General features: G+C 36.9%; 1 long non-coding RNA gene across 1 annotated transcript; it reads left to right on the forward strand.

The window, feature by feature from the left end:
• The first annotated feature begins 2007 nt into the window (after window positions 1–2007).
• LOC146438407 (uncharacterized) lies at window positions 2008–5853 on the forward strand. Its single transcript, XR_014852070.1, has 3 exons — window positions 2008–2499; window positions 2990–3065; window positions 5726–5853. It is a non-coding gene; the product is annotated as an uncharacterized LOC146438407 (long non-coding RNA).
• Window positions 5854–8849: the final 2996 nt, after the last annotated feature.

Consider the following 8849-nt stretch of genomic DNA (forward strand, 5'->3'; position numbering starts at 1 on the left):
TTTTTCTCGCAGTGTTCCAGCAGATCTTCTGTTTGTCTTGATGGCTGGAGAAAGAGTAGCAGAATATTAGATTATACTTGAATGAAGTAACATTGTCAGCATTTCTTTGAAGACATCAGTAACTTGCAAGATATAACATGCTCCAGAATTCAGGTGTTGCATTAGATCAATTTGCCATTAATCCTGAGGAAATTTGTATCTCAGTAGTTCTTGCTGAAAAAAAAAGAATGTAAATAGAAAGTCTTTGTTTTAAAAATTCCAGTTTAGATAGTGGAATAAGCAGCTGTGTATAAGAGCTTACAATTTTTAATAAGATCCATGATTTGCATGGTAGGAAAGTCATCCCATCCTGAAGTCTGCATGTCAAATAATAAACAAAAACCACAATTTGAAATGTCCAGTCTTTTCATTCTAACGCTTTCTGTGAAAAGTCACTACCTAAAACTTCTTAGAGGAATATGTTCTACCACTGATTCACTCTGACTTAATACCTGTCTCCGGATCTTGTAGGTCTCTGATGAATTCATGAATATTATGAAGCAGACAATATAGGAAACTCTTTGCCTGTAGATTTATCTTGGGCTTCCTGACCCACCAAGGGTTTGCTTTGGGTTTAGAGTTGGTCAGGATGACTTCAAATATGTAGGCAATCAGATGGGTGTTAACTGTATGTTCATTGTGTTCTGTGCTTTTTGCCACTGATTAATTTCCTTCCTCTTTTTTCTTTTTTGCTGAAACAGATATTACTACTGTTCTGAAACTCTGAAAATGTAGCTGTGGCCCCACAGGCTGTAAACAAATTCCATTTCATAAAACAGACAAAATTTTTTTCTCTATTTGATATGCTTCTTGTTCCACATCAGGAGTTTTATTTCATCTGGTCATTAAACTTATTGAGAGCTGCCATTTCTATCTCCATTCTTCTATTTCTTTTTCAGAAGACTTGTATTTTTATTTTATCTATTAAATTCTTGAAAGCAATATCAAAAATGGGTCTGTGCCCTAAACAGCTAAATATCATGCAGAACATGAAATGTTTGTGCAGTTTAGAATAGCTCTTACATTATTAACAATATAGACTCAGAAGTGATATACTACTTCCATGACAATATCCACCAGTCTTTGGCATTTTTTGCTAAACTTACTTTACTTGCTATTTTTAAAATATTTTTCCCTTATTTCTACTTCTGTTAATGCATATTAGCTTTTTTATAATTCTTATATTTTCTTTCAGGATTCTTAAACCACATCTGCTTATAACTTTGAGCTTTTAACCACTTTACATAATCAAACAAATTTTATTGCAAGTAATATCTCATTTTTGTGCGTGTGTTTCATAGTCTATAAGCATAATATAAATCCATATAAAACTTTAGTAGGAGATCTGCAATGAAACTGTGTATGTGTCTATTTTTCTGTTTTTCCTCTCCTTTTACTTCCCTAAAATTCAGTTAAAGTCTTTTTTCCATTGTTTGTCACATGCTGTGATCCTTCTCAGGCATCTGAGGGATCGCTTTCATGCTGAAAGTTTACATATATAAGACTCACAAAAACCATATTCCTTAGATACAGGGCCTGAGTTCTGTGCTACCACATGTAACACTTTAGGCAAATTCTTCAATGACCTAATTTTTAAGTGTGTGTTTGAACTCAGATTTGAAAGTATGGGTCTACATGGAACAGATAATGTTGAGCGCAATCACATGGCACATCCAGGGCAGCCAGGGAATCAGACCCAGCCAGCACAGATATAGGAAGGGCAGGTCCTGCCTGGCCAACCTGATGTCCTTTTATGACCACCTTTGGACAACATCCAAAGGTTGTGGATGTTGTCTTCCTGGACTTCAACAAAGCCTTTGATATTGTCTCCCACAGCATTCTGGAGAAACTGGCAGCCCATGGCTTGGACAGGTGCACTTTTTGCTGGGTTAAAAACTGGCTGGATGGCTGGGCCCAGAGAATGGTGGTGAATGATGTCACATCCACTTGCCAGGCGGTGTTTCCCAGGGTCAGTACTGGGTTTGGCTCTGTTTTATCTCTTTACTGATGGTGTGGATACAAGGATAAAGTACACCCTCCATAAATTTGTGGATGACACTAAGCTGGGAGGGAGTATTGGTCTGCTGAAGGGTAGGAAGGACCTGCAGAGGGATCTGGACAGGCTGGATTGAGGTACCAAGGCCAACAATATGAGCTTCAGCAAGGCCAAATACTAGGACGGTCACTTGGGTGACAACCACTCCCCTGCAGCATTACAGTCTGGGGGCAGAGTGGCTGGAAAGCTGCCCAGTAGAAAAGGACCTGGAAGTGCTGGTCAACAGCCATCTGAACATGAGCCAGCTGTGCCCAGGTGGCCAAGAAGGCCAATGGCATCCTGGCTAGTATCAGAAACTGTGTGGCCAGTAGGACAAGAAAAGTGATTCTTCTCCTGTGCTGGTGAGGCCACACCTCAAATCCTGTGTCCACTTCTGGGCCTCTCACTACAAGAAGGACATTGAGGTACTGGAGCACCTGTGTTCTCTGAGGTGAAGGGCAACGGAGCTGGTAAAGGGTCTGGAGCACAAGTCCTGTGAGGAGCAGCTGAGGGAGCTGGGGGTGTTTAGTCTGGAGAAAAGGAGGCTCAGGGGAGAACTTACCACACTCTACAGCTGCGTGAAGGGAGGTTGTAGACAGGTGGGGATTTGCTTCTTCTCCCAGGCATCCAACAACAGGATGAGAGGTTCATGTTTGGCATCAGGAAGATGTTCTTCATGGAAAGGGTCATTAGGCACAGAAATGGGATTCCCAGGGAGGAGGTGGAGTCACCATCCTTAGTGTTCAAGAAATGACTGAATGTGGCACTTGGCGCCATGGTCTAATTGATAAGGTGGTGATTGGTCAAAAGTTGGATTCAATCTTAGAGGTCTTTTCCTACTTAATAATTCTGTGACTCTGTATTGAGGAGACATGAAAAACAGTTGGAAAATACATCAGAACTATATGCTCACAGGACACCAGGTGCTTGCTCAAACTGAAAAGGAAGTTGCTCAAGGATTTCAGATGAACCATGTCAGAAAAACTAAAGGGTGGGTGTGTATTGACATTATCAGAAAAAGCACCTTTCCTAGAATGAGGTGTTGGAGCTCCTGGAAAGTGCTGAGTTAAATACTAGTTGGTTGAATTGTAATGAAAAGGAGGTAATGCACAGGACAGGTCTTAATACAAAGTGTTAGGTTGGAAATGAGATCAGAAAACATATCAACCTGTTGTTTTCTTTTGTGTGTGTTTCCTTATATTGACTCTTTTTCTTCAAGCTGTGATTTCTTAGAAACTCCTTCCAAACTCATCATTTTATTAGATGCCTAGAGCAGAAGTCATAGAATCATAGAATTGTAGTCCTCTTCACAAGTCCTCTTCTGTGCTCAGGCAACAAATGATGTTGCTCTATTGAAATTGCTCAACCAGAAAGCTTTCAAATGCAGTGATACTTGAGGTCACTGTTTTCTTTCTTTGAGGAAGACATAGAATCAGGTCCTCATATAGATTACTCATTTCTTGAAGCATCTGGGAAACAGATAAGAAAATTACAGCCCAACATCTCTTCTAGCTTTTTTCAAGAATGAGTAAGTCAGTGTGTTTCTCAATACTCTGAGAAAGCTCCTGTCTCCCAGACACTCTTGGGATAAGAGTATAAACACAATGATAGATGTGAAAGGATTTGAGAGAAAGGCAGTTTGGTTAGCAATGCATTTACCAGTTTAAATCTACCTTATGTTGGTTACCTTAGTCAAAGTACCTGTGTACATATCAAAGATTGGTGACCTGATCAAGCTATGCCTGGCAGAGCCTTAGATTTTTCATAGATTCCCAATCGTATAGGAGTTCTTTAAATACTGTCATAGTTAATCCAAAATACTTTTACATTTAAGGAAAGAAATAGGGAATACTCTTTATATAGGAAACTGATAACACACTTGATTCTAATTTCATAAAAATAGTAGTGTTTTTTCCCTTATGGATACATACAGTGTCTCAGCTGTGTGATCTTGACATTTTTCACCTGTGTTTTTCATTTTATTGAAATGAAGATGCAGCTTTCTTGAAATAAGTGCTGAGAAACTAATGGGCCTGAGAGAATATGGTTCAACATTTCAATACAATTATTATTTGGCAAGTTAGTAGAAAACTTCTTTTGAAAGAAAAATACTATCATATCACTTTAAAATTTTCCATGTGAATATGACAATAAGTAATCTAGCCATCTGCATGTATTGGAAGCCTCTTTCCAAATCTCCCAGTACAAATTCTGTAGTCTGTTCAGACTTTAATGTTGCTGAGTTTTCAGACTGCACATCTTTGCAGTTGAAGATACTTTTTCCAAACCCAAAACATCACCAATGGAATTTCTTGCCTTTTGTTACTTAATTATGTTTATTAATATAGAGAAACTGGATATTGCATAAATGATATTAACAATCAGAGTAGGATGCTATTAGGGAAGTTTCTCAGTGCTATTTATCCTGCTCCAAGCCATCTGGAGGCATCTGAATGTGTCATTGGAATAATTAAGCAATATCAAGAACAAAATTATTTTAAATGAATTTTAATGACAAAACTAATTAGGGGACCATTCCCATAACACACAACAGTCGCTGTATGTTACTAATGTGTCACAAGTGACAACTTTTACAGAATAAATGGCATATTTTGCAAATTCATCTCTCAGCAGTATCTTTCTGGATTTTATATTTATTTTTAATTCTAGAAAATGTGGGGGTCTTTCATGATTAGTGTTTCTTAAGTGCCTGACAGACTTTCTTTCAATAGTAGCTCTTTCATATTTTTAAAATAAAACAGATAAACCTCATTCTCTTGCACTGGGGGATGGAGTGGTCCCAGTATTTCTTTAATGAATTTTGACATTTAGTAAAGTAAGCTGAAAAATCATAGAATAGTTTGGATTGGAAGTGATGTTTAAAGGTCATCTACTCCAACCTCACTACAATGACCAAGAACATCTTCAACTAGATCCAATGTCTCAGGGTGCTGTTCAACCTGACCTGGAACACTTCCAGGGAGGGAAAGTGTCCCACCACCTCTCTGGGCAACCTAGTCCAGTGTGTCACTACCCTCCCTGTAAAAACTTCTTTTTTATATCTTACCTAAATCAAACCTCTTAATTAAAAACCATTATCACTGGTCATATCACATCAGGTTCTGCTAAAAAATCCCTCTCCTGTTTTTTTATAAGCCCCGTTAGGCTACTGAAAAGCCATTCAAAGGTCTCTCAGAAGCCTTCTCTTCCTCAGACTGATCAACCCCAACTCCCTCAGCCTATCATCATAGGAGAGGTGCTCTGTCACTCTGAGCATCCTCATGGCCCTTCTATGTATCACTCCATCAGGTACCCATCTTCCATTTCCCTTTCCCTTTCCCTTTCCCTTTCCCTTTCCCTTTCCCTTTCCCTTTCCCTTTCCCTTTCCCTTTCCTTTTCCCTCCTTCCTTTCCCTCCTTCCCCTTTCCCCTTTCCCCATTAAAAAGTCATCTGCCTTTTTAACAGAAACTATTTGATTCTTTCCAGCATGCCTTCCTTTTTCATGCAGCCAAATATACTTCTATTACGGGTTCTTCTAAACCATTCTTGGTGCCAGCTAGTTGAAAAAAATGCTTTCAAATACGCAGTATGCTTTCACCAGTCAGCAGTAACCATGTAAATGATAAATAACAAATCTGATGTTTTCTTTAGGAGGAAATGAATATGCATAATGAAGGCTGAGCAGTTAACCTTCATTAGCTGTTGACACACATATAAGTCTTGATGCTGGTTCAAGTATTTTAATGTAACTGGTACCTGTTAGATAAAAATGTTAATATATCCTGTATATTTCCTTCTCCTTATGCTTATTTTTTGAACAGAAAAACCTCTGTAGTAATGATTAGTTTTGCTGAGTGCTTTAAAATGTGGTAGCTGAACTAGGAATCATTTTGTCTTTCCTGGATGTGAGATCAAAGAGTATTTTGTGTGGAAAAGCCTATCTGTACGTCTGAGAGCAACTCTTAATGCGGAGCATTATGCCATCCATCTTAGTGAAACAACTTTGATTCCTTACTCATAATAAAGTCGTAGCCCACAGGATGGTTCTCTCAGAAGGACTATATGTGATCATTATGTCTCAGGGATTATTAAAGACCTCTGCACTTGATGGGAATTTTGCAAGTTTCTGCAAGTAGAAGAGTTGGTGTTGCCAGGGCCTCACCACAACAACTGTTGTACTGACTTTGTCCCAGCATAAAATTTACCACTGGAAATAGCAACCTGATATAAAGCAGCAGTGTCATGCGTAAAGTAGGTTACCATTGTTTTTATTGTGGTTGAGCTTCTTTGTATTTACATGTTGAAAGAACAAACATAAGAGTACTTAAATCTATTGCCATTTTGTGAATTTTTTTTCTATACCAAAAGCTAGTAACACTGGAACCTCACTGTAAAACAAAGTAGAGCTGAACAGATCTGATCTACTTAAGCAAGAAATTCAAGCTCCTATGCAATTAGGCAATTACCTTGAGCATGTTTTTCTTCCATTTATTGCATATGTGCTCTGTTTCTGTAAAATATATGTAACCTGAGTTCATTGGAGAACACTATGTTTAGACGATTTAAACAACTAAATTAAAAAAAATGCACATGAGCAGATTATGCAATGTGTGAAAAGCTATTTTATATATTTGTTTATGAGTTACTAATTATCTATTATAGTCATTCTTACAAGGATTTTACAGAAAAAAATGTGTGCTCCCTAATCTTACTGTGGCTTGAAATCTGACTGGGTCTTGAAAGTGACATTTAAGATCCACCTACTCATCTTTTTGACTCTAATAATGAACTGCTTAAATAGACAGCTTTCGACCTTCTCTTACAATCTCAACAAACTATTTAGAAATGTATAATTGATATAAAGTTTGATCATCTTAAAATTATTCAGTTGACAGCAAATTCAGTTTGTGTTAATGTTCAGCAGTAATCTTCACTTCAGGAAAGTATGACTGTGTTAATTAGTGATTTTATGTTTATTTAATAATAATCAACCTTTAAAACAAGTGGGTTTTTAAAATGTCATCTTCTATTCTTGCATCTCAGATCTACCTACCATGCATATTTCTCCTTTTAAGTCATAAGACAAGCACAGCATATATCTGTGCAAAAAAATACACTATCCCTGAGGAGAGCAGAAAATTAAAAAATGCTTGTAAAACAGGACTTTAAATCCTGGAAAGGAGAAATTAAAACAATTTTTTCAGCAGAAACTGAAACTTTTGTTTGTTTATTTCACATGTCAGACAACTTGGGCATAATAATTTGCAATGTTGTTCTGTAATCTCATCACATTTAATATTTGAAGCCTGTGAGACTTCTTGTATGCTAATCAGAGAAGGCCAATATAAAATATACAAAATCCTTGCTTACCACCCACCATGATTTTTTCTTCAAATGTCATTGTAATATCTATGCTTCTATGAAATATGGATAATCTAGTGCAATAATGTAGTAAATTAAACTTTCAAAGTTAAATTATTTTATACAGCTAAATCCTCCCAAGCACAATATCAAAAATAACAGAAACTCCTTCCTTAAACTGAATTATCACAATAACAAGTCCTTAAATGGTGTGCAGTGCCCTCTGTTGTTATTGACATTTGGGAAAGTCCAAATCATATTCCAAATCTGAGTCTAAATCATATTCAGATGCTGAAAAGGACCATGACAGTGATATGAGAAATGGAGAAACTATTCACCATTTCCAAAAAAGAATTTTAAGATACCTACATGGAGAAAACTAATGTACTGTTGAAATTTTTAACCTGGTAGAGGTTCCAGGGATAACAGAATATACAGAACAGCTGAACACTTGCCCATGCTCAGAAACAGGTATGAGTTTAATGGGGCTGCACCAAAGTGCAGGGTTACCAGCTCTGATATGGGGCTGTGAAAACAGGACACACAGCCTCCAAAACTGGTTTAGTTGATACCCACATTGCTGTCTGGAGACCTTGCTACCCACATATTCAGTTTCAGGGTATTATATCCACAGCAGCCATCAGGGTACATATGGCCTAAAATCCAAATTTGATTTGTCTTGTGTGACACAGTTGAAGCTGGCATTTGAGGAAAAAAAAATGCTACAATTACAACATTTAAAATTTAATTTTTCTGCGAGGTTATAAGGGTTCCAGGTAAGATCTAGAATCAGTTACTTCTTCCATATTTGATTTCTGGGCACTATGACACTTTTTGACTGAAGAATATAGAAACTTGAATGGAAGAATTGCTATTTTAATTATGACTGCCAATTTTTTAATGAAAAATGTAACAAACCTGAACAAGGTAAAAGAAGTACTTTTACTGTATCATTTACAGAAAAGTGATACTTTTACTGTATCATTTACAGATGTACTCAAAAAAATGCATTTTTTTTCAGAAAGCTCATGTATAGATGTACTACTTAGACATATCTTTGTTGACACAGCAAACATTAAGTTACTTCATTTAAAGGCAGAGATTGCCTCAGAGAATGATCAGATCAGATATTGTGGTGAGCAAGTAGCTGTGATTCAGTCTTTACAAACATGATGCTGCTTATGCAGTATTCAGTCTGGATAGGCTATGGTAAAATGAAAATGCATTTAAGCAGAAAATATTTTTCTTCATTTATTTTGTTTGCTTTTAAGGGAAAAGAAAACAACTATCCTTTAATTTTACTTTACTAAGAAACTTGCATTGGTGGTCTTAAGAGAATTACATGGAGAGATATATGCCACCATAAAAATGTTAATTTATCCCTCACAAAAACCAAAAGATCATTTGGTTTATT

Source organism: Lichenostomus cassidix, chromosome 4 (genome assembly GCF_008360975.1).
Source record: "Lichenostomus cassidix isolate B80296 chromosome 4, HeHo_3.0, whole genome shotgun sequence".
NCBI classification, from domain to species: Eukaryota; Metazoa; Chordata; class Aves; order Passeriformes; family Meliphagidae; genus Lichenostomus; species Lichenostomus cassidix.